We start from the raw sequence: 25,942 nt of genomic DNA, 5'->3' as shown, positions 1-25,942 counted from the left end.
CATTCTGACTTCACTAGACTGGGGCACTCAGCGCACTTTGGCCAAACAAACAGGTTCTTCAGTTTTGATTTGATGCAGAGCATCAGAGCAGCAAAGAATACCTTTGAGAGACTATTTATGGCTTCTTCCTGGTCTTGGAGATTCATAGAAAGATTGTGTGAGATAAGTTTATACATTTTCTCTATGAAATTTTATTAATTTAACTTCTGCTTGCATCCTATCATTCTAACGTCTTTTTTTTTTTTTTTTTTTTTTTTTTTTTTTTTTTTTTTTGGCCTGTCCCGTTTGGCTCTTTTGCCATCAGAATTGTTGTCTAAAGGCAAAGAAAGATGCCCAACGGATTTACTTTACCAAACTGACCATCCCAGCCTTGCCGTAATGGTCCATTTGATTCACCTTTTATTGTTTATTTTATTTTCACTTACTGAATACGGGACAGACTTGACTGGGGGAAAGAAGGGGAGAAAGAAAGAGGGAAAGAGAAACAGCTGAGAAGAGGGACGGGGGAGAAGGGCAAAAGACAAAAACCAACAGAACGGGCAGAGAAAAAAAATGCATATATCAATCACCTGGATCACCTGCTGAGAAAGAAAAAAGAAAGCAAGCAGAAGAGAACAAGAGTAATAGAATAAACAACATCACAATGATATATGGGAATATGACAGTAAAAACTAAATGTTAAACATTATTGTGCAGCACATAAGATCAGCAGAACACAGTGTGCTTTGAGGTAGGAGCCAAAAAGGGTGTAGTTTGTGGGTGTGATCACCCGTGTGTACACCTGTGAGCATGGACGCGCTTGTTTTTTGTCTTTTAAAAGGTTCCTTCATGTAATAATCTGCTAGAGGGTGTGGGGGGGCCACAGCCCCGTCCTCCAGGGCATTCTAACGTCTTTAAAAATCACAAAACTTAAAATTGGCTTTTGAGACCATGCGGCCTCCACTCGGCAACGTGGTCGGAATTAGGCTACATATGATTTGAAAAAAATGCAACACACTGCCAGTGAGAAAACAGTGAATCCTGTCATGTGCATGTAACAAGAATATTTTATGCATGAAAATGCAGTTGTCACTACTCGCTCTACGTTCTCTTTCTTTGCATCTCTTTCATCCTCTCCCCTCTCTGCCCCACCCTCTTATCTACTCTACTTGAAAGAAAAACAAGCAAGCATTCATACAAATATACATTCACACATCCTCACATAGTCTCACTGGTGAGTTACCCACAGGTATTCTATTATAAAAGACATCGAACGTTATTTGGCATTTTCTGTGCATGAAAAAAGAAACTTCTATCCATGTACACTAACTGGGTCTTTGCATACTTGTAATCTGAATCTGACTTTGTGCTGTCCACTTTCACTAATCTGTTTATTGTATTTGTAGAAAAGAAGGCATGGATCTTTCAGATCAAAGACAGACATGCATGCAATCATAGTGAGATGTGTTCAGTGAAGAAACCTCATACTATAGGTGTGATTCATCATTATAATGGAACAAAAGAGATCTGCAGAAACTAGTGAAACTAATCTTGGCACACCATAAATTTGTTTTTCATTCTTTATCTTTTTTTTTTTTTAAATGTCACTTTAAAGTTGGAAATTGATCAATCATTGAGCAGGTTGTGGCCAGACGATCTCTTCAGACTCAGACATTTTTGTGTGATGACACTGAGGGCTATTGTTAAATTTAAGATAAGTAAAAAGGTAAAAAGTTTTTATTCTGAGGTAATCACAATATTTGACCACTTTAGGATGTCCATAGTTTCTCTATCCAACAACAAACACATAAACAAAAACTAAAAATATTCAAGATAATTATGGAAATATTTTATAATCCTGGAAAAAAAATTGCAGTGGAGACATCCTTATATGCCATCATCACAAATGATGAGCACAAATAATTGAACTTTTGAAATTTTATTGCAGCATATTTGCTTGGCTTTGCTTTATGTAAAGTTCCCAAGCCAAAGAAATCAAAGAGAATGTAATACTTTGATAACCTAATCAAGAATGTGTCTTTTGGGACGTTTGTCGCTACACGGTGGGTCAGAGCGAAGAGACACACATTAAGATAACAGGATTTGAGTGTTACATCATTGCAAATTAATAACAAGATGGTGATGAAGACTAGAAAGAAAGAGTCCTTAATAAAGAATCAATGATGGTATTTATGACAGTACCCACATATATTTATTTAAAAAAAAGAGCAAATGGAAACGAAGTAAGAAAAAGATGAAGAAATGCAGGACTGAACGTCTAAATAACATTTGCAGTTTTGTGACCAAAATAGGATGTCCTGTATTCTACATTCAAGGGTACATAATGTGAAATCTAACACTTTCTTAGTAGAAGATTTTGTTCCATGAACAAGTTATTTCTGTTTACACCATAAAATGAAACAAAAATCAAACCATGGTTACACACCTCTTAAACTGTCTTCTCTTATTATTTGATTGTGTTTTATTTATCCTTTCATTATTATGACTATTACTCCTTTGTTTGTTCAATAGTCTTTTAACTGCACTTTCAGCATCACTAAACATGAAGGCGTGACCTTGATGGTTTCTTAGGATTTAGTTTATTATTAAGTAAAAGCTGAATTAATAAATCTGTGTGTGTGTGTGTGTGTGTGTGTGTGTGTGTGTGTGTGTGTGTGTGTGTGTGTGTGTGTGTGCGTGTGTGTGTGTGTGTGCACAGAAGTATGCAGCTCTGCATATCCCGGCATATATGAAGCAGTGGAAATCATTGCCTAAGTACGTATGGCTCCTTCTGTGGGAGCCCCTGTTTAATTTTGTATGCCTGCAGAGAGTGTCATAATACATTCGCATCACATGGCTCAACGCTCACAGGGCCAGGCAAGAGAAAAGTAATGCTTGTCTGTGTCAGCATTTGTGAATTCATGCACTACTGCTCCATACATACACATGTGCTTTTGGGCAGTACTGTATACAGTACTGCCTACAGTACATCACCTGATTATTCTTTTAGTCACATGACACTCCCGGATGTAACATATTTTGGAGGGAAAACTTTCAAGAAGAAGACGAGTAAGTACCACTCTTTAATCAACCCTTTTTTCAATGTTTTAGCAAGATTTTGTAATGTGGCAAAGCATAACACGTCCAACCTGTTACGCTTATTAATAGTGGAAACAATTTTTTTTTTGTAATTTTTATAATATGGCTAATAAACATGTTAAAAATGGTTCTTAGTGGTCACCATGTACTAGCTTGTTGTTCATCATACTAGTAGTAATGGCTAAGTTTAGCATAAAATCTCCCCCCTGATACCGTCACCCCTGTTATTGCTATGCACTGTAACAGGGAGGACACATGGTAACAGGGGGGACGTAAGATGATAGAAGATTGGTGTTTAGGGTTATTTATACAAGTGTGTATTGGTAATTATTATTAACCTGTATATATATACTTTTAGAAGATTTTGAATAGTATACATTTTTCAGGGAATGGCACCAATGTCTGCTGCGGAGAAGCAGCGGCGCTACCGAGCACGTCGTGATGCTGACCCTGAGAGAAGACAGATATATCTCAATAAAGAGAAAGAGAAGTGGAGAAAGGACAGAGAGGAAGGGGAAAAAAAAGAAAGTGGCAGATCTCAGTGAACGACAGAAGAGAGCACAGAGAAAGCAGTGGCGAGAAAGGAAAAGAAAGCAGAGGGCTAGTGCCAAAGGCAGGACAGAATTTGAGGCTATGAATACTCCTCCCCTAAGTCCAGAATATTTCCTAGAGCCAGAAAATGCCCCGCAACCAGGACCCTCAAGGTTAGAAGAAGAGTTGACAGTTCAATGCTTTGCTGATTAGGTAGATTTTGTATTTGAATGATAAAACGTGATTTTGCCCTAAAAAGAAAGAAAGAAAGAAAGAAAGAAAGAAAGAAAGAAAGAAAGAAAGAAAGAGAGAGAGAGAGAGAGAGAGAGAGAGTGTGTGAGTGAGTGAGTGAGTGTGTGAGTCTACCTGCCTAATACATTATAAACATATAATATCCAACGTCTATCTTATACTGTATCTAAACATTTATCTAAACATATATATATAATAATTGTGACAATATTTCCTGTGTTGTAGGCAATACATTGTTGGACGAAGGAATATTAGACAGGGAAGAAGGAGACTCAAGAATGAAATTAAAGAGCTAAAGGCCTTGTTGGAAAAGGAAAAGAGAAAAAAAGAAAAATACAAGAAGAGGTGCCAGCGTTTGGGTGGGGAAAAAAAATCCCCACGTTCTAAAGTGGATGCACTGCTGCGTCATGAAACAGTTAGCAACACAATTAGGAAAAGACTATTACTGCAGGAATCAATCATTGAGGAAATCAGGAATAAATACAAAAACACCAAAAAGGAACGAGAGAGGCAAATTATTGCAAAAACGACAATAGGAAAAATTATAAAGAAATACAGGCTACAGAGGGCTGCACAGACAGCTCTAGGCTTTTCAAAAAAGCGTGGTCAAAGACAAGATGGAGGGCTCATAACCTTTGAAAGAAAGGAAAGCAATAGATTACCAGTTGATTGCAAGCAGAAAATAAAGGCCTTCTTCTTAAGAGATTACGTCAGTCGGATGACAACAGGACGAAAGCAAACTAACTCAAAAGAAAATAAAAAAACAGAAACGTTTGCTAACTGATTCACTGAAGAATCTGCACCATAAGTTTCTTTCAGAAACTGAGCATCAGGTCTCATATTCTTGTTTCTGCACCTTAAGACCATTTTGGGTTGTGGTGCCCACAGAAGCTGATCGTGAAACCTGTCAGTGCAGGACACATGAGAACTTACAGTTCATGGCCAATGCCCTGTATGTCCAAGGTCTGTCAGCAACAAAACACATTGAAGAGATGGTAGATGCAACAATGTGTGATGCTAAATCCAAAGTCTGTGCATATGGTGAATGCAAAGACTGTTTCAGTACAACACACACACTCTTGAGACCTCCTAACAACACAGAGATAGCCTTTACCAAGTGGTCTCTAGAAGAGAATGAAAAATTAAATGATGGAGAGGTATCTGGTAAAAAGTCAACAATTACAGTGAAGACAACTGTCATGACAACAGAGGATGCACTTGCAGGGGAATTTCATGACGGACTACTCAGATTTAGGCGGCACGTCTTTAATATCCGATGGCAGTATAGAGCCTACAGACAACTGAGAGAAAATCTGAGAAACGATGAATGTCTGCTACATGTAGATTTTTGAAGTTTCTTTAAGGTGGTATTTTTTGTCACTGATGTTATGTCCACCCTGTTACCTCCTGTCCACCCTGTTTCTCCTCTGTCCACCCTGTTACCTGTGTGTTTCTTTTGTTAATTAAATCAAATCAACAAACATAATGCATGTCTCTTTGGTTATTGGGAGGGAATGAATCAGCAAAATTAAGTTACTTAAAAATGGAGCCAATTTTTTTTTAATATTCCCTTTGAATCTAAAAACAATCTTTTGAAATTACACTGTGTCTTAAAACTGAACCTGTCTTCTTTCAATATAATGCTTGTTTAAAATACTTCCTTGAAATTTCCTTGCAGATTTTAAAAAGGGACATTGTAGCTTTTAGAAAATGTAAATATTACTATAACTGTGCATTCAAAACAGTTATTAATAGAAAATTGAATGTCCTGTAACAGGGTGGACATTTGGCACGTCATGGTAAAGACTTTGATTTTAAAAAATATTATAATATAATATCCTTAGCTGGACCAATACATTTTTCTTATAGGTTGAAAATCCCTCTTTTAGATGAAATGTTAAAATAATTCAAAATTTTGTATTTTTTGATGAAGAGTGATCACACTGAAATGGCACCGAATAGTAGGAATGACCCGTATACACAATAGGTTTGCTTACTCATTCTCATGTATGATAGTAAATGTTTATTCATGTACAAATCCTTGTGCACATTCTCTTGAAGTCTCTTTCTTGCCAACATCAATTGTGGTGAGAGCAACACTGAGCAGATAAGTTAAACTTAATTAACAACACATCTATGTATAGTGTCTTTGATAACATCTAAAGGTCTACTCAACACCCTAAAGTCCAACTAAAGGTCAGATCCACAAAAAGAAGACAAAAAACTTGGAACAGGCGGGTCTTTTTTGTACTTCCAATTTTACAGACCCCCCTTGACATTAGATGCTATTAGGCTCCTAAATGTGAAGGTATATTGATTTATTGTGAAACTGCTAAAAGTTTGCATAAATTCTAGCATGTGAGGGATTATTGGAGGGTGACTGGCTTTTAGTTTGACCTTTAATGGAAAAAATGCCCTGGTTGTAGATCTAAGTACAATAAGTTCTTTGAAATCCTACTTTTGGCCGTCACTGTAGTTTAGTGGACTGTGGTGAAATGTAAAACTTTGTTATTTTCTTGACAATATACCTTGCACTTTAGCGCCTAATATTATTTGTCCGTATGGCTTATTATATATAAGTCCTCCTCACGTAAATTGGTTGGCTTAGTTTTAACTGTCTCTGAAATTGTTGGAACCACTGCTTCTTTCTGTGCTTTGTCAATTTTTTATTTTAAAAACTGCTTTTGTGTGTTTAAATTTGAAGTGGTTTTATCAGCATACAGATGTTGACTAAAGAAATTGAGATTATGTTTGTATATCAAGCTGTTCAGCAAAGATAAAGATAAGACAGTCTTTCTGGTGCAGGGAGAGCTGCATACAAAAACACAATATTACACAGAGACACACACCATGACAAAAAGCACATGTTCTCAAAACAAAATACAAGCAAATAAAAATGAATACTAAATGAATTACCATAAAGGCAGCCTTCTTTTACTTAAGCAATGATAATTTTGTTTCACACTGTTCTCCTTCCATCAAAGCATTTGGCAGGATGTTATTTTAACCCATAGTTACTGCACGTTTAAAAGTTGGGGGAACTTTCATCAGCCTTGTGAATTTGAACGTAAAATTTCTTTTAGTGTTGTCAAGTTTGGATGGGTGCAACTCAGAAATTTTGTCATGCTGCAGGCCTGTTCTCTCAATGGCTGTAAAAAGTCCACGGGGGCTTCTCACAAGCCATGTTCTGATTTTCCGTGTCTCTGGCTCCATTGCTTCCTGCTATTCCCTACGCCCACACGATGACAAGGTCGAGACCTGTGTTTGCCTTCCCCGAGAGATGCAGCAATACGCACATGTGTGTGAGCACCCGTGGACACACAGAAACAAGTGCACACAGTTTTGCAAAGAGCACACATACACTTGTAAACACTTTTTTACTCTGGAGTTTCACCCCCAAGGAAAGAACTAATTTACTCTTGCAGAGAGTTCAGAGGTGTCATACAGTGTTTATGTGGATGTGCATGTATGTATGTGTGTAGAAATGTGTGTGGAAATAAATGGAAACTTGTGGAAAGAGTAAAATTGTGGGTAATTATTGATCTCAGCATGTAGGGTTTTTTTGTAGTCTCAGTCTGTATTTTCATATTCTCTCTCCCCATCTTCTTTTGCCTCAGTCCTGCAGGCAATCTGTGTAGAGTCTATAACATAGCCTACACAAGAAGGTTGATGCCATTGCAGGCTTTTGCACCTGTGCAGGCTGCATCAACAGCGATATGCAGTTACATTTTTAGCAAGGGGCACATGTTATGGTGTTTGACGGTATCGGGTTTCAGAAGTTTTTGAGGTTCACTACCTAAGGCAGTGATTTAATACAAATATAAATCCACTGTTATGCTACACATTGTTTTGGTTGTCTTACAAAATAATATTGGTCAGTCAATACAAAGAAAATAGTCTGAACATGCCTTGGGCCTAAACATAAATACGATACAGAGAAGTACGTAAAAGTGAATGAATAAATAAATAAACAGACCTTCATGGATTTCTGGTTTCCAGTGAAGGGAATACAGACAGGCTGAGCATTAGCCAATACCATAGTCAATATACTAGAAAGAGCTATTAGCAATGAGTATTGTGTTTGGGGATTTAACAAAGGCTCTATTGCTTTCCTGTTTTTTTTTTTCTCTCTCTGAGGTATAGCACTGACATCGAAATATGCTCCTATCTCTGTGATAACCTATTGACCTCCTAATACCTTGAATGCTTAATTCTAAGCGATTTATTGCTTGACATAAGGTCAATAACCTCATCCTGTCACCTTTGAAGCCATTTGGAGTATAAGCTAAATTGATTATCCCCATCAAATCTCTTCTGAATCTGCAAATACCCTTCCTCAATCTTAATATGTATAAAATAAGGTGCTTCAGTCTTTTAATAAACATTTTCTGCCACTACAAGTTTTGTTTTTTGTTTTTTTTTTTACACCAAGTGACCCTGAGACAGAAGCGATGGAATGATATGACTTTAATCATGGCTATCATGTTGCATCAGGTTAGAAGCAACTTCATGGAAGACTAGGAAGCTCTTAGTTGAAAACTGTGTGCAGAGGAAGAAATTAAATGTGACACCAGCTATGCCTGTGGCAGATGTTGCTATTCTCTCAGGAGCTGAATTCATTAAGGGATTCTACATCCAGTATACTTGCTTGTACCATTCACAAACATGCAGAGGCCCAAACACTGCCAAACGACACACTCACAAACTTAGAACATGACCGTATGAGAGAGAGATATTAAAACTCTTCTGCTTAGAGCAGAAAAGTTAATGAAGTGCGGTGCAGAAGTACAGAATGAGGAACACAGAGCACTCGTGTCATCCCTAGTCTGTTTATTTATTTCATTTTACATGGCTAAACTGTAAATGAAGACAAATTTAAAAAAGCATTTCAAATCCCATCAAACCACATACGGATGTACCACACTGCAGCAGATTGTGGTTATTATTTTTACAGCCATTCTTATCACAAACAAACACACATGCATATAGTGACACAAAGATCCTTGCCAAAATACACGGCTTCGAAGCTTTCGCTGCCATTTCACAGGTCAGAGTGGCTTATTTGGAATCACTTTGTCTCTTGTCATGGTACAAGTTACCAACATATCAGCATGACCAGGGTGTTTCATAGGTGTGAGGTTTGAACTTCCAAAAACACACACATGCACACATATATGAAAAAGATGCACAAGCACAAAATATCTCAAAGGCACAAAAGCACGTTATTAAATTAGATGAGGAAACATGCGCCTAGTGCCTCAAATATAAGAGCCTTTCTCTTTTCACCTAATCCCAACAAAGGGATGCTTACTCCTTTGTTCTGCGCTCCCTCTTGTCTCCATTCGGACAAGGAACGAGGGATCCAGGGAAGGGAGGAGTTCTTGCCAAGCCCAGGCGGAAAAGAAAAATCTCTCCCTCTCTTTGTTTGTTTGGTTTTCTGTGGAGTTAATCTCAGCACTGCTGATTAGCGGGTGGTACAGTAGTCGGTCGTCTTCTCCTAGAGGAAGAGAACGAGGGGAAAAAGAGAAGTGAACAAAAACAAACAACTACTTCTATCACCAGCCACCTCAGGAGAGACAGGCCTATACCTGCTTGCATACGAGTGTGCACGTTCATCGCCACAGAGAATAGATAAAAGGAAGAAAATTAACAACAAAATTAACAAGAAAATGAACAAACAAAAACTTTCACCTTGGGGCTGTCCATCACATCAAACAAGAAAGGATTAATATCTTTGTTCGGTTTAATCACCTCTACTATTGTTTAGTCTGCACAAGCAGCAGTTAAGGTAGAGCATCTCCCAGTAAGAGACAGCTTTAAACTTTTGACTGTACTTTTGGACTCAAAGAAGAGACACCTGAGTCAGATGAGATTTCGATTTGTGATGATCACAGTGTTTAAGGATGAATTTAAAATGATAAAGACCAAAACAAGCATGATTAGGACAAGAGGTAGATAAAAAAAAAAAAGAAATGAATTGGGGACTTTGAAGAATTAATGAAGGCTGGTAATAAACATTGTTAAGGACATGAGGGAAAATAAACTGCCAGAACTGTAGAAAATCCCATCCCAGTACTAATCAATATTCATACACTGGGCTCAGTTACAAAAATGAAGAATTTTAAATGGGACATGGTGGGCCTATCTTTATTTAACTTTGGTGTCTTTATAGTGACCTTGTAATCTGATGTGCTTAATAAACCAACACTTTGGATAACCATCTTGCCACTGCAAGACAGACAAAAACAAGAATCTGTTATCACTGAATATCCACAAGGAGCCTAGCAATTGATTTCGAGTCAATGAGGATTAGCAATATTTCGAAGATTAGTTAACCTGGACCTTGTGATAGAGTCAAAGCTTACCAGTGTCCTATATTATAAACTCTTAACAAACTTTGAGGTTGAATCCTCAAAACAAAGAAAAGGCAAAAAGTGCATTCAATGCCATACAATTTAAAATCTGCCCTATAAAAGCAAACCATCTGTAGATGTGCCATATGAGTATTTCTATCTATTGGTTTTTTTAGAAACAGATTCCCCAGTTTATTAAAAATAAATATCTGAATTAGCTCTGTCCAAAACCCACAGTGTTGTTTAATGGTGACATACTACTGCTACTACTACTACTACTACTACTACTAATACTACTACTAATAATAATAATGATAATGATAATAGACTTTTTTTGTATTTTTGTACATAGGACCAGTAGGGAAGGACAGAAAGATTGCGAACTATAAAAGCTTTGCATTGTCTTCCAAAACAATAAGCCAATGGCCTAATGGTAATTTTGCTTTGTCTTTGCAACTTTGAGTAACCTTTGCTTGGTTAGAGTAAATTTTGCTAAGATAAAAGTTTGCTGTAGGGTTGTAAAAATTAGCATATTTCCAATAATAAATATGTATACAATTGTTACGTTAAAATATTTAAAGACTTTTAAAAACCAAAAACGATTTGACAATGCAATACAATAACATATACAATGCTTCTTCCTTGTTTTTTCATCAGTGCTGAATTTTGGACACAGATGATGGAGATGGCAGCTCTAACTAACATCTCTTTTGCTCTCGATAGTCAAGTGTTGTTTTCCCTCAGAGCAGACAAATGTTTCTAATTGTCACTGTCTTCAAATAATTAAACATTGTTTGCTAATATGCTTACACTACATTGTAATAGATTTTCATTGTCCTTTTGGTACTGTCATCCCATACAGCAGAGTGTACACGATTGCAGATGCTGAGTGATGAGCCTTGAAAAAGCACAAAGAAGACAGTCAGATGGGAACCACATAATTCTCTGTTACCTATATACTTGTGAAGAGCATTTAATGTATGTGAGAGTGCCAGCATGTGGCCAATCACAGTACACTCCAGCATCTACCAGGATTACTGGTACATGGCCTTCTGTACTGCCTAATAGAATCATGGTTTTTTCTGATTGGTTACTGACTCTGGAGGGTTCCACTCAGAAGAAAACCACTTCGACCTAAGTCTCACACATCCCATCCCTGGTGTGAGTGGAATCTAGAGGAGCAAGAGAGGGAAAAGAGTGCTCTCAGACTGCACTCCTGTCCCTTCTTTGTCTCTCAAGCAGATGTGTGTCATGGGAGCTGACGTCAGAGAAGTAAAATAGAAAGCCTCTGAAGCTAAACTCTGAATATCTACACAGTCCAGCTCAAGGTCTCTGTATAGCTATAATGTAATTACCCTCCTCTGTCAGTCTTGTGCTCTTTACTGAAAGACAGCTACTGAGGGAAATTTGTTTAAAGATAGATGTATTAGCTACATGTTAATGGAATATTTGTCTCAAATAAAAGAAGTACAGTGAGGTCCATAACTTTCTGGATGACAATTTTTTTTGTAATTCTGACTTTGAGCGTTGCCACAGGGAATTTCGAGGAAAACAATTAAAATGTGGATGAAGCAAAGCTTTTCAGCTTTAATTCAAGGCAATTAAAAAAAGTATTGCCTTAAATATTTAAGCGTGATAGATACTTTTATGCATAGTCCTGTAATTCCTGAGTCTCATAAGTAATTGAATTAAGTGGCATCATCAAATATGGGGGGAGATCCTCTCCTAGTCCTTTAGGCAACTACCTCAGTTGCTGCTTCATTGTGGGTCTCTCTGCATTCACTTTGTCTTCAGTAAAAAGCATGTACTACTGGGCTGAGATCAGATTGATGATGAGTGAAGAAATTACAATTTCTTTACCTTGACTATTATTAGGTTGTGACTGTTAGCAACTATTGGGTTGCTATTGTTTTGGGTCATTATCCATTTGCGCTCTGAAGCATGGTCCAGTCAGTTTTGCAGTATTCGTCTAACTTTGAGCAGAAAGTATAGACCTCTACATATCAGAATCCACCCTGCTACTTATATCAACAGTAACATCACCAGTAAACACTTTAAATACCCACTTTCTTTGGCAGCCACACATGCCCGTGCCAGAACCTTACCTCCACTGTAATGTGTTCCTTTCCTTCTCCATACTCTTCTTTTTCTATCATTATGGTGTAAGTCAGTCTTCCTTTCGTCTGTCCAAAGAATTTCTTTTCCAGAAATGTGCAGAGTTTTTTTTAGATATTTTCTGGAAAAGAGTAATCTGGTCTTCCGGTTCTTGAATCTTACCAGTGATTTGCACTTTAGTGTAAACCCTCTGTATTTACTTTCTGTATTTATTGATTGTATATATTCACTCTATATTTACTCATTGTTAACATATCTTGACAGGCAAGAAAATGATACATCTTCCTCCTCAAGAGTTCTCTTGACATGGTTAAGTTGTTCTTAACCATGGAAATAATTCTGTCATAATGCATTTTAGCTTTCTTCTGTGTTCTTTAAAGCCCTTACGGTTGCAGAGCTGCTCAGTGCATTTATTATGTTCTAACAATGCACTGGATTGTTGATTTGGCCACTCTTAAAGTGTTCAGCCTAATGATGACCTCTTTCATGTTCATCAGTATCTTTTTGGATCTCATAATGAAATATCAAATGCAAGTTTTTGGAATTAACTTCAGATCTTTTTTTTTCTTTGCTTAATTTACTGATGAAGAAACACATCTCATCTGTCTATAAATGTGCTAATCGATCAATTATCCAATGCTTTCAATTCTCTAAACATTCCAGATATTGCACTACTTTTATTTTAATTATTAAAGTTGAGCATCTGTTTTTCGATCACAACATCAAGACAAATGATGATGACAATGGACTTCAGATTGTAGAGATGTTCATGAAAATATATCACTTCCATTGACTACTACTTTATTTTCTTAATTGCTAGTTTTAAGTTATATATTTAAAACATCATATTGTTAATCTACCAAATGATGGTTCCATGTACAGAAGACAGGAATTAAGGTTTTAGGGCAAAAGTTTTAGGGCAAAGTGCCCATGGGTCCATTAATCATCGTCTTTTTTATGTTATTTTGAAGTTTAAAACAACCTTGGGGGAAGCTTCAGAATGGTAATCCACAGTCCAAATGGTGATAGTGGCTGAGTCAGTCTATGTACTATATGTACTCTAAATTGTAAACCTATTATTGTTACACATGTTTTCTAGTTATCAAGGACACATTTGTCGTAACATCATGAACATAGTGAAATAATAGGGATAAAAGATTCATCCACTTGGCTTTTCTTTTGACACATTTGCAATGGCAAACAGATTAGCGCTTCTCTTTTGTCAATGCTACTGCAGTAAGGGGAGAATGATCAGGCACACAACATCACACACACACACAGGCAAATACTCCATACTAATAAAATATTTCCAAATGTAGACTCAAGCATGTGTTGGTTCAGACCCAAACAATTCACACACAAATACACACAGAGAAGAGAAGCGTGGAGGCCTGCAGTTAGTTAGACTTCAAAGGCCCAGTGCTTGATTAGGCCACCTGAGGTTTGGGTGTAAAGACAGGACAAAGCTGATCCACAGAGAGAAGATCTGCTCACTCTTCAGCCTCACTCATTACAGTCTCAAAAGAGTTTGAAGATTTGAAACAAATGTGCACAATGATACTCAGTATCTGGGCAAAAAGTACACAACTCAATATACGTAAGTAACATTCAAAAAGGTAGTCTAACTTAAAGTATTGACACTACTTTAAATTAAGGGTCTGCATGGTTTACATTTAAACTGACATTTGTTTAAGCAACACAACAGAACCAATGCTGTAATCTGTAAATTATGTTTTTTAGTTTCATTAACTTGTATTTTTCATTTCCAAATATGGATACTGAAGAATGAGATAAACACTATGGTAGTAAAAATATTATGAAGGTACATGAAGACAATATTTACTTTGAAAATAAGCTAATGCTGGTGAAAAAACGGTCTGTCTAAAACATACTATTTGCAATTCAAAATTCTTGTATATGAATTTAGGCGGAAAAGGTTGCCTTGACTAGTATGATAACATTGAGCACTTGGTGTCTGGTGGTTTGGAACTTGGAAAAAGTTGGGAATGTTTATCCATTTTCAAAGGGGAAGAAGTTCTAATGTAAAGTTGCTAGAAAATACCAACACACTACTGCCAGCAAAAACAAATAACATGCACTCACACTGAGCCATGTTGTAGAAAACAATAATGTTAGTACTATTTTTTTAATAAGGCGTGGATTAAATAGAGTAAAAATAGTAACTAACAATACTTTTCAATAGTCTAAATCCCAAATATTTAGATATTTAATCTTGTCATTAAAATTATACTCATTAGTTATTAATGCAGCATAAAATATATAACAGTCACATGTAAGTGCACGATTACAATACACAATAAATATTAAGTTTATAAACTTGATATACTTTTACATTTATATTTTTTATGTATATATGGTATATAAACCATGAATGAATGTAAAATTCACATTTTCCCAAATCAATATTTTTAAAATGTTATAGTATTTATTTATTTGCATGTTTTATTTGCTTTTTTATTTTCAAAACATCCTAAAAGTACAAAAGCAATAATGATATCAAGCATGATTAACAGTACTTGGATGGATCGTGGGAGTTTGACCATTTCATTTACAAGTGTCCCCAAACCATGTCCCTGGGGCACAGCTGTGGGGAATAGACCTGATGCCTCTCCATATTGAAAAGAGCCACTTGAGGTTGTTTCAGCATGTGGTTAGGACATCAGTGTAACTTTGTGCTGAACATTCGGGGGTTCAAGATCTCTGTCTAAATAAATAAATAAATCTGCGTAAATTCCCAGATGATTAAACATGCAACTATTTTGCTGGTGATACCTGAAAGGAGTAAAGAAAATAAACAGCCTATTTATGCAAGATAATTCATAATTTTATAGAGGGGTTATATTGGTTGGGTCTGATTATTTGGGGGGGGGGGGGGGGGTCATAACCCCTCTGGAAATTACCCCCTGGATTAAGATGCATCCAGGATGATTGCCTTTTCAGATTTTGTAGCCACACCCAAGGTGAAAGATACCTGCAGGAGAGATTATATCTAACCTGAGGAATGCCTTGGGAAGAAGATTAGGATTTAAATTCACTTAATTATTTAAATTACGTATAAAAACCTATTTTTTTTCTTTCAGTTTGTCTGTGTGTGTGTGTGTGGTGCATGTGTTTAGTTTATAGTAGTGGTTTTTTTACATTTATTTATTGTTATTTGCCCAATATCACTGCATGGTGTATCAGGTGACAATGATTGAATGCATCTCTGCAGCAATTAGGATAAATTGAATCAGTTTGTCTTTTTAATGAAATATTTTTCTTAACCTGTCTAGTTGACTTTTAATCATTTTACTCCAGTCTTAGTTTCTCCTTTATTGATTTTAGGCAAATCATTTGTATCATCTGTATTTCTCAGCTGAAAGGAATAAATGGATGTATTCTGTACTGTGTAGCGTGTGTTTGAGAGTGCTTGTGAATGTAGCATAGTCGCACTCAACAAAACTCGAAGCTTCAAGCACAACCAAGTATCTGTATTAAGAGAGCAAGCGATCGAATGGAAAATCATAGAAAATTACAGGGAGTGTTCCAAAATCAATTTGTGTTTGAGGTTAAATGGGAAGAAACGTATACAGAAGCAACACAAGCCAAACAAAAGCTGAGATACAATGGGAAGCCACAGCAGAAAATACATTTTAGGCCGACAACATAATTAGAGCTCCACGAGTATAATGGCTGGTGGATTTTTCTTCACCAAACATTCAGCGCAAAAAGAACTCCTTTATTGTTTGCTTACTACAAAGTCATCCAAGTTTACTCAATCTGAACCCCAAAGCTCTTCCACAAAAGGAAAAAAAAAAAAAAAATCATGCACAGATTGTGTTGGAAGACACTTTTTTTTCTAATCTCTTAACACATACCGTTTTTGTGTGTGTGTGTGTGTGTGTGTGTGTGTGTGTGTGTGTTTCCTCTCAGTGAGCTCTTCTGCCATTGGGGTTCATACAGTATATACCCTCTCAAAAGGCACCCCTTCCTTGCAATGTTTGTGATTAAATATCCACTTTAGTGCACTCCACTGCATCTGCTTCCATTTAATCTAACTTCCACAGTTTTCTATATAGTGTGTGTCTCCCTCAAGAGAGAAGTTTACACTATGAGATGTATGTCCCTCTATGACCTATGTGCTCATTACAACCATAAGTCAGCTAGTGCACGGTTCTTTCAGAGGTGTTACTTGTTGATGTTATTAATTCCACATGAATCATTGTAAATGACTAAAGGGCTGATATACTTAAATTATTGTGTATTATTTACTGTGCATTTACTTTGTCACTGTTCAACTCTGTGCAGATCTTTGCATGCATGCATGCATTTGTGCACATGCGTGTATTTGTGTGTGTGTTTCTGCCTGTCTACCCACTTGGGCTGTTTTTTTTAATGAATCCAGTATCTCCCTGCATGTTTATTGGCTAATTATGAAAAATGGTTAGACTATATTTCTCCCAGCTACACTGTCACTGTTTTGGCCAAGTCATAGTTGCATACCAATATACAAGTTCTATTTTGTACTTTAAAAAAGTTTTTTAAAAAAAGAAGAAAAATCTAAGACAATAACTAACAATTTAGATTCAGTCCAAACTAGACCCAAAACTATTTCTTGCTTAAAAAAAAAATAAAAAAATTATAGTACTCTTCTTTTCTTTCTCTCTTTTACAATCAGTCCATTCAATTTAAACTGCGACACTCTGCAGGGTTGAAGCAGCCGAGCTGTCACAATGAATTTGTGTGCCCTAAACAAGATTAACTACTTCTATTTGTATCCCCATATCTCTGAAAGGGTAATCAACGCAAGCGGTTTGGCTTGCTAATTTTCACCATGGTAACCACTTGCAAAAGCCCATCATAGCAAATAGCTTGATTTTAAAAGCATTTGTACTGTATGTGTGTATGTTTTTTAACATACGTGTGTATTTTCCCGGTCTCACCAAATGATAGAATTAGAGGATAATTCCGATTAGGTTAGGTATTTGATGTTTGGAATGGAATATGTTAGAGATACTATATTAGGTTTCTGGGATATCACCAAACATTTTAATGAGCTCGTGTTTCATGTGCAAGGATTTGGACAAATTGTTACTGCTCAGAGATCCCCTCTGAATTCAAATGAAAAAATAGCAAATGATATAAATTACATATTTTTAAAGGGCACTTTAAAGCTTAGGCAATAGAAATATTCCTAGGAACTTTTTATATATGCAGAAATGGAGACAGACCTATTGTTCAAAACGACAAGGGCATGGGACTTGATGGCTGTTTTAATAACATATTGTCATTTTCTGATGGAATCATAAAATCTCCTTTTACTTGTGATTAACATTGTTTCTCATGACTGACTGAAGGAATATCTTATTTTAATGAAAGAAAATGTATATGTGTATGTAAATGTACACTTTAAAAGGCATTTTAATTAAGTATACACCCCATTGTTGAGATTCTGTAGCCTGATCAAAAATGATAATGAGTAACACACACGGGAAACAGGAATAAAATTTGCTTAATGTCATTTTATTTTAATATTACATAAATGCTTACACTATATATCATTAGTTATTCAAAAAGTAAATTATCTGCTATTAAGTCCAGTCAGTCTTTTTAAAACATCCTACAAAATGTGCTTAGAGGTAATGTGAAAAATAATGGGTATGGATGTGTGAGGCAGGAGTTGCTCTGTGAAATCCCAAGGCCTGAGAAAAGTATAGAAACAGAATCAGAAGGCACGCATACCACAGAGGCCTTTTTTAAGGTCGAGGTCTTTCCCTTCCAGTATCCCCTGAAGCAGACATTAGTATGGTGGAAGACAATGGCAGTCAGAGCAGTTTCAGTTAAAGCTGGTAGCTCCCAACCTGGAGCTTACTTAGTTGAGGCAGCACAAGTGCAGGGACTGTCCAACACTGTGAAACCATTGCCTAACCATATAAGGGCCTGAAGGGAAAGAATGCAGTCCACTGGTGCTTTTTCATTTGTCAAAAATGCATCCCAAATGTTGTGTTAAAATTCTAAATGAAGAGTCATGTTTAGCATATATTTGAAAAGGACACCAGTTTAACAGACACCCAATTTGATGGTTGGGGAAGTGAGCATTCACTGTCTTTTATTACTCTGTATATATTTTGTCATGTAGGTAAATCCCAAAAGTTCAACTTTGTGAGGTTCAAGACGGTTTAAAGCAGTAGATAGTATTCTGAGGAATTTTCAGCACATGAAAAGAAAGGTAGGTTTAACATAGAGATATTTTACACAAAGACAAAAGACAAACTATGGAGGAGAGAGAACACAAAATTTAATGACATGCAGTGGCAATGGGCAAGAGCAGGTTGGCTGGCTCTGAGTTTGTTGTCCATCCATCCATCCAAACCTTTCTCAAGTGGGAATGGAGCCAGATGTCATAGACATCTGGACATGTACACCGTGGAAATGTCACCAGTTTATAGAATATCTAACACAGAGACAATCCATCATTTACACTGATATTCACACCTATGGCCAATTGAGAATTACCATTTAACCTAAAAAAGGATATAGAGAGCCTCTGGAACATGCAAATTTCACCCACAAAGGTCCCAGCCAGCTGTGGTGACAGTGCTAACCATTCCACTGTGCCACTTGTCACTTTATTAAAAGAAGAAATCAAAAACATAATATATTAAAAAGAAGAACTAAGTTCAAATGACATAATTTGCTCAACAGTCCGGCATTTCATGTTTATTCATAATCTAATTTAGTCAAATGGGGTTAACAGATAAAGTGCACTGTGGCCAATTTACTCCCCACAACCAATAAATTGATTAAAGTAGTAGGTACCATCTAAACAGACCAAGATTTTCTTTGGTTCACTAACGCCAACAATAAAATGTTTAAGGGTGAAGTACCTCTTTTGACTCCCTGCATATTTATGTGAATTCTTTTGTGTAGTGCAATCTGAAATTTTTCTGTGTGACTGACTAGCTCTTGAACTTAATCATTGTTTGGAAAGACCTGAACAGAGTGCAGTAAATTGCACCAAACTGTAATGGTGCAACAAGCGAGGTAGGTGACCTATTGTTGTTTTGTCCACATAAAACTCATGAAAAGCCTTTAAATGATCATTATGCTCTAAAACACCATTTGAAATATAAGTGGATTTTGTGATAGGGGCCTACCGCACAATTTTCAGGAAATTCTGTCTTTGTTTCAGTCTCTTGGTTGTTTAAGATAAATGAAACCATTCTGATATATTTTTCAAGGAAAACGTACTTCACCTTTGAATGTATTATACTGCTCATTCTGTTGAAAGTGAGTGTATTTGTACCAAGTACCATTGAAACTGTACTGTGATATCTCTGGAGCTTAACAGCTTCTAAAAGCTATGGAAGCTAGCAGCTGTATATAGGCAAGGCAAGGCAAGTTTATTTGTATAGCACAATTCAACAACAAGGTGATTAAAAGTGCTTTACAGAGACATTAGAAACAAAAACAAATAAAAAGCATGATTTAAAATTGATTAAAATATAGTACAATACCTAAACACATACCTCAACAATGCTTTGGTAACACAGTTCTGACAACTCTAGAATTTTGAGTTGTCTTAATTATAGACTAATTTCTCTGTACAAACAAAAATGTGACTGTAGTCCACTGTGTACTCACTGTGAAAAGTATTTTAGCTGTCTGGCTTACCCAATACCTAATCCATTTTGGTGACATACTAAAGATCAGAGATGTGTTGGACTTGGCCTTAAACTGAATGAATGGTTGAGGACTGAGTGAAGAGTTACAGGACGTAACCAAAACCTTGGCACCGCACTCACAGCTTGGAGCAGTCCATCTGTGCCAATTATGCACTCGCCCTGATAACATCTTCCCTCCCTGGAATTCCAATTAAATGAACACTCCAAGCAGCAAATATCGCAGACACATCAGGCGCAAAATAGGACTTTTTTTTTTGTTGTTGTTTTTTGTTTTTCAAATTTTGCAGTGAATTGCATGTTGTGAACCTTAGTAAATCTTATTTGTGTGACTCATTTAAATACTCCTGTACCCAAAATGCTGTACTTTGATAGGAAAACTCCAACAAATATATGAGAAATAAAGAAAAAAATAAAACCACCTGTGTTCACATCTTTCAGTTGAAAAACTGATGCTGCAACTCCCTAATAGATCCCAACAGTAGCTTTTAATGCCAAAAGAGAAGCAGGGCCAGCAGATCACAAGAAAAAAGACAAGGCTATATATACAAATTTTTCTAATCTTGCGCTGGATAAAAAACAGCTTGCACCATTGCTAATTCTGTGACATAGAATGGCCACTTCAAAGGAGTGATTAATAAGTGAGTTACCATAAGTCATTAACAGAGTCTTACTTGCTACCAAGTAAGACAATGAGTTGAACGATTAGCCTACGGTTAAATAGAATGCTAAATAGCTCAATGCTCCTACCTTACTCTAGCTTTAACTGTGCGAGAGAGAATTTGAAAAGTGTAACTTTCGCTGGTGTCATGATCCTGGGTCCTTTTGACCCAGCGTTTTGTGTTTTCTCTTCGCGATTTTGGTTCTGTTCTTCCTCTGGTTAGTGTTTACTCTGTTCTGCCCGTGTGTTCCGGTATCCAGTCCGCGTTTCTTAGTTTGTGTCCTTTCATGTGCAAGTTCCTGTTTTATTGTGAAGGTCTGCGTCTTATGTGAGTGTTTTCAGTTTGCCTCCCTAGTCTCGTCATGTTTATCACTCCCAGCTGTGTCTCCCACCTGTGTGTAATCTCCCTGTGTTCTCTAAGTATATTTAAGTTGTATTTTCTGTCTTAGTAATTGCTGGTTCGTCTGTGTTGTTTCCCCTCGGTCTCCCTGCGTCTCTCCGTATGTATTTCCCCGGACCTCTGCGTCTTCGTTTCTGGTTTGTTTTTGTTAGTTTTACCCAGTTTAGGTTTTCCTGTTTCACCTTCACCCATGCCATTGCTGTTTGTATTTTCTTTTGTTAATAAACACTCACCTGCTCCAGAGCTGCTGCCCTTTGGGTCCTTTTCTACATTCCACACGGCTTGCCCCGGCAATCCGTGACAGCTGGCATCACATCATTTCTCTTATTTAGCTTTTTATTTAACTTTTTTGTGTTTAACTTAGTTATGTTTGTTTAACTTTTGTGTAGTTTAACTTGGCTAACAGAGCAACCTAGTGTTTTCAGCTCCGTTAGCTGTGAGGTGACAAAGCCAAATGTGCATGGTTGCAAATCAGTTGACCTGTTAGCGTGGAGAGACTGTAAAAGCTAATAGTTAAAGTATAAAGACTTAAAAACCAATTAGCTTGGTCTTGAGCATTGTTACTGAAATAAACATGGTCTCTGGCAAAAGCCATGTTTTTGCCTGTTGTTTTGTAGGACACTGTCGGGGAATATCAGCTTACTTAGCATAGCAGTAATTAGGATAGTAAAAATTACAGGGTAGAAAATGGTGACGTGAAGTGGTTGGAGGAGCGCCAACGAGGGTTGCCAACTGTCCTGTTTCAGCCGGGACATCTGATATAATGAGCAAAATTGTTTCGCCCCTTATTCTACCTTAAATGTCCTGTATATTGACTGTTACCTGCAATGCCACTTTCTGACCAACCGATGGCTGTCTTACAAATGCCAAATCTGATTTGACCGCAACTGTATCAGACGAATCTGCACCGCATAATCAGAAGACAAACAGGTATGGATAAACCTGCTAAAAAGAAAGGACTGTGCAGCTACAACAAACAATAGAAAGAAAAACATGCCTGGGTTAAACCTGTCAGCTATAATTTTTAAAATATCCTTTAATTTCTTTCTCTTTTTTTTTGCTTATTTTTCAAAGGAAGTACCCATGTGCTTTCTGTTATCATTTATTGTATTTTTCTTTATTGTTTTAGATGAAGTATTGATTAAACTGAATACCATCATTTTACTTATTATAAAAATGCCCAGCTGGCTTTGCATTGTGCTTATGGCACACCGGAGTGTTCCTTATTAGTTCAAAACTTGATACTCTAGCCCCAACAGGCTTTACAACTGCCACTGGTCATTAGGCAACATCTTTGCAAACAATAAACCTCTAGAAGATGCTTTGACTTGGCCCCACCAAAGTGTATTTTTAACTTAGTCTCACTCTTCTCAAATATTATACTGCATCTTCACTTCTTCTCCTCACTGGTTTCTTTCAGCAGGGTGCTGAATATATCACAATGCAAAATGCTGGGGGACTCAAAAGAGGACTAGAGAAAAGATGGGATCACACAGTCATAAAGAGAGAAAAATAGACATTCCTTTCTTTCTCCTCCTCTTTGGGATTGTCACTGTGGTGAATCATTCACCATCACAGCTTTGATAAGAGGCAGAGGTACAGAGATTGTGAAAGTGAAAAAGAGAGATGGGGCAATGAAATATTCCCTTAAGCAAAACACTTTTTATACTTAGCCCTAAAGGGTAGTATGCATGTGGGATTTTTTTTTTTTTTTTTTTTTGGGGGGGGGGGGTTAGAAATGACTGAAAGATTAATAGGCTCTGTTTTGAGTTTTGTTCAAAAAAGAATGACTTCCTATAGGGAAAAATATATATCACATGTGCAGGACACCTTAAACTAGTTTTTTAATTAAGCAGCAAGCCAGAACAAAATCGGGGCTGTATCATGACATGAGGACTAAACTCCAATTCAACCAGACCCAGAACTGATCCGGAATTAAAACAGGACTACAACAGTTCAAAATCAGGACTACTGAGGGCTTAACCAAGACAGAACCAGAATCAGAACTAGATGATGGTAGCACTAAAAATCATCATAGACCTGCACTACACTTATTTTTTTAATTCTACCAAAGTCCACTATTTAGATTGAGAAAAGTTTATATAATTATTTAGCCTTGTTGTGCAAACAAGCCTGCATAACTTAATAAATGTAGAATTTGAAAAATAGCAAACCTAAAAAGAAACACTAGGTACGAGATACATGAGGACCTATGATACGGTGATACTTTTGGTAAACAACCATTTGACTAACATGTGTGTCTCACCTGCTCTTGTTCTGTCCTCATTCTCCATCTCCCTCTCTGTTCCTCTCTCTCCCTCTTTGTGCTGACAATCATCAAATATACAGTTGAAACCAGATATTTACAAACTCTTCAGATCAAAACACAAACACTTTTTTAATTGTAACATCAAATCAGACTAAATGTTTATTTTTTTAGATTGATAAATATAAAAAACATATTTGTTAACTTTAAGCGTAAAGAGAGAAACTGTCTGTATTTCTTAATTGTAAATGGCACCAAATTGTATTCAAAACTGAGCCACACTTATGGAGCTCCACAATTCTTTTTCTGGTGTTTTGGTTGACATCTCTTGATTTTCCCATTTCAAAGAAACAGGCTCTGTGTTTTGCCTTATATGCATCCACAGCTGTGCTACCAATTTACTCACATGGACTCTACTAACCTATCAGAAGCTTCTTCAGCTCAGAATGGAATCGTCTGGAGTTTTCTTATTAATTAACAAACTTAGTGTACATGTACTCCTAAATTTGATCAAAGTGATAAAAATAGACAGCTCTGTCTCTCTTTATTCTGACATTTAACTAATTCAAAAGATATTTTCAATATTTATCTAAAAGTTTACTCTAAATTGATGTTGTACAGTAAAAATGTTTTATGTTTTCTCCCTAAAGTGTATGTAAATATCTGGTTACAAATGTGAATATCCTGCTGTGTACTGAAATCCCTCTTGTTTTGCATAGAAATATACTGAACAACATACAAAGCATAATATATAAAATAACATTTACCTGAGTTTTTTCTTTGAAAGAAGCCTCTAATGTCCATTCTTATATTTCAGTACATAACTGAAACCGATTTAGTCGGAGAGGGTAAGAACTGAAAATATGAAATAAACACACGTAAGCTAAGACTCTCTAAAAAATAGCATTTGTTCGGCTTTTCATTTCGCCATTTGTTGATTCACTTGAAGAGCAAGTAATGTAATATTGGTCAAGTGATCAGTTTCATATCAATCTTTCGTGATACACCGTCATATTTACATTATTTGTATGGTACGAATGGTTTGCTTTGGTACCTGGGCCCTGTTTCAGGAAGCCGGTTTAGAAAACTCAGAGTTAAAAATGATACGCAGGGTTGAGTAACCCCGAACTGTCCAACTCGGAATATTCGGTTTCAGAAAGGCTGATAACAATTAGTTCAATCAACGCGGAGTTGCTTTAACCCCAAGTGAAGCGCGCGGACGAGGATACATAAAGCCCTGATAAGCGGAGCACAGATTAAGCGAGTCACCATGGAGACGGAGGGAAAGAAGGCGCGGTCAATGTATTTCACAGCGCTTGAGGCCGAAATTCTGATGGCAGCATATGCCGATAACATGCAAATTTCTCAGAAAAAAAGTAACACAGCCTCAGCTGCAAAACAAAGGGAGCATGCATGGCAAAACAAAGCCGACAGAGTCAGTGCGTGAGTGTTAGTTTAAACATTGATCTAGGGATTTCCACCCATTTAACACGTTATTTTATCATATGTTATTTTATTTGTTATTTTATACATTTTATTTTGTGATGTGATGTGAGCGCAGGTGCAACCCAACAGGCCCCAAACGTGCCTGGCAGCAAGTAAAAATGAAATATAAAAATATAGTCCAAACAGGTAAGGTGTAATTGTATTATGAGCCATAGTGCTTGGTCTGTTTGTCCGATGTAAATCAATTGCAGTTAGAGGCTACATTAATTTTCTTTCTGTAAGCACTTATTGAAATTATCTGAGCACATTACAAGTACATATTTGCTTACTCTGTATGCTCAAATGTGACCCATTATAGCCAACAGAAAAAAAGCGGAGGCCCGAAAAACAGGTGGGGGTCCTCCACCACCACCACTCACAGAGGCTGAGCAGTTGGCCCTCAGCCAAAACAGTGGGCGCCCTGTGGCCGAAGGCATCTCTGCGGGGACATCCTCTGAGTCAATAACCCCGCAAGACACAAGTGCCTACATAGGGGGTAAATTCAAAATAATACATGATGTGCATACATCCTTTCTTCACAGTCACCTTTGCAGTGCTACTCATTCATTTGATAAACTCTTTACCATAATGGATTATTTTGTAGTGAAGTTATTTTCCTACTGATTTTGCCTTCCCTCAGTCTTGGTTGTCTTTGAGAGCATAATGACAATGAAGTGTAAGGTGCTTGGTATGTTTGTTAATTGCCATTTGGTCCCTTGTAAGTTATAAGTGACCTGTATAAACCTCATATTCTATCAGTTGATGGTGGTGGTGTACTGCATCTGGTGCAGCCTCCTGTTGAGCCAGACCAACATGCAGTTGTGAGTAATACTCCACAGATTATATGAGTTTACAGTAGAACAGCAATGTTGTTAACTTCTTTACTACAGGAAAATAATGAAGAAACATTGACAGCTGTTACAGAGGAGGAAGCAACAGAGACACTTTATGAGGTTTACATCTTTTAATACTTTGTGTACAGGAAACACAGGCGACCAATAAAGCCAGTTGAACAAAAAATCTGTTTATTCTTCTTTCAACATGTTGAGGTGATGGGTCAAAAGAAATGATTGTGACATATGGTGTCTCTGACTGCTCTTCCATCTTGTATGCCCGTGG

At 36.9% G+C, this 25,942-nt stretch overlaps 1 pseudogene; it reads left to right on the top strand.

The window, feature by feature from the left end:
- The first annotated feature begins 3,519 nt into the window (after positions 1–3,519).
- LOC146559457 (uncharacterized) lies at positions 3,520–5,822 on the top strand (annotated as a pseudogene).
- The last annotated feature ends 20,120 nt before the right edge of the window (positions 5,823–25,942 follow it).

Source organism: Mchenga conophoros, linkage group LG14, assembly GCF_057382185.1.
Source record: "Mchenga conophoros isolate Kocher_MC1m ecotype Shallow Benthic linkage group LG14, M_conophoros_male_GT1.1, whole genome shotgun sequence".
Lineage (NCBI taxonomy): Eukaryota > Metazoa > Chordata > Actinopteri > Cichliformes > Cichlidae > Mchenga > Mchenga conophoros.
This window is presented reverse-complemented; position numbering and strand designations above follow the sequence as displayed.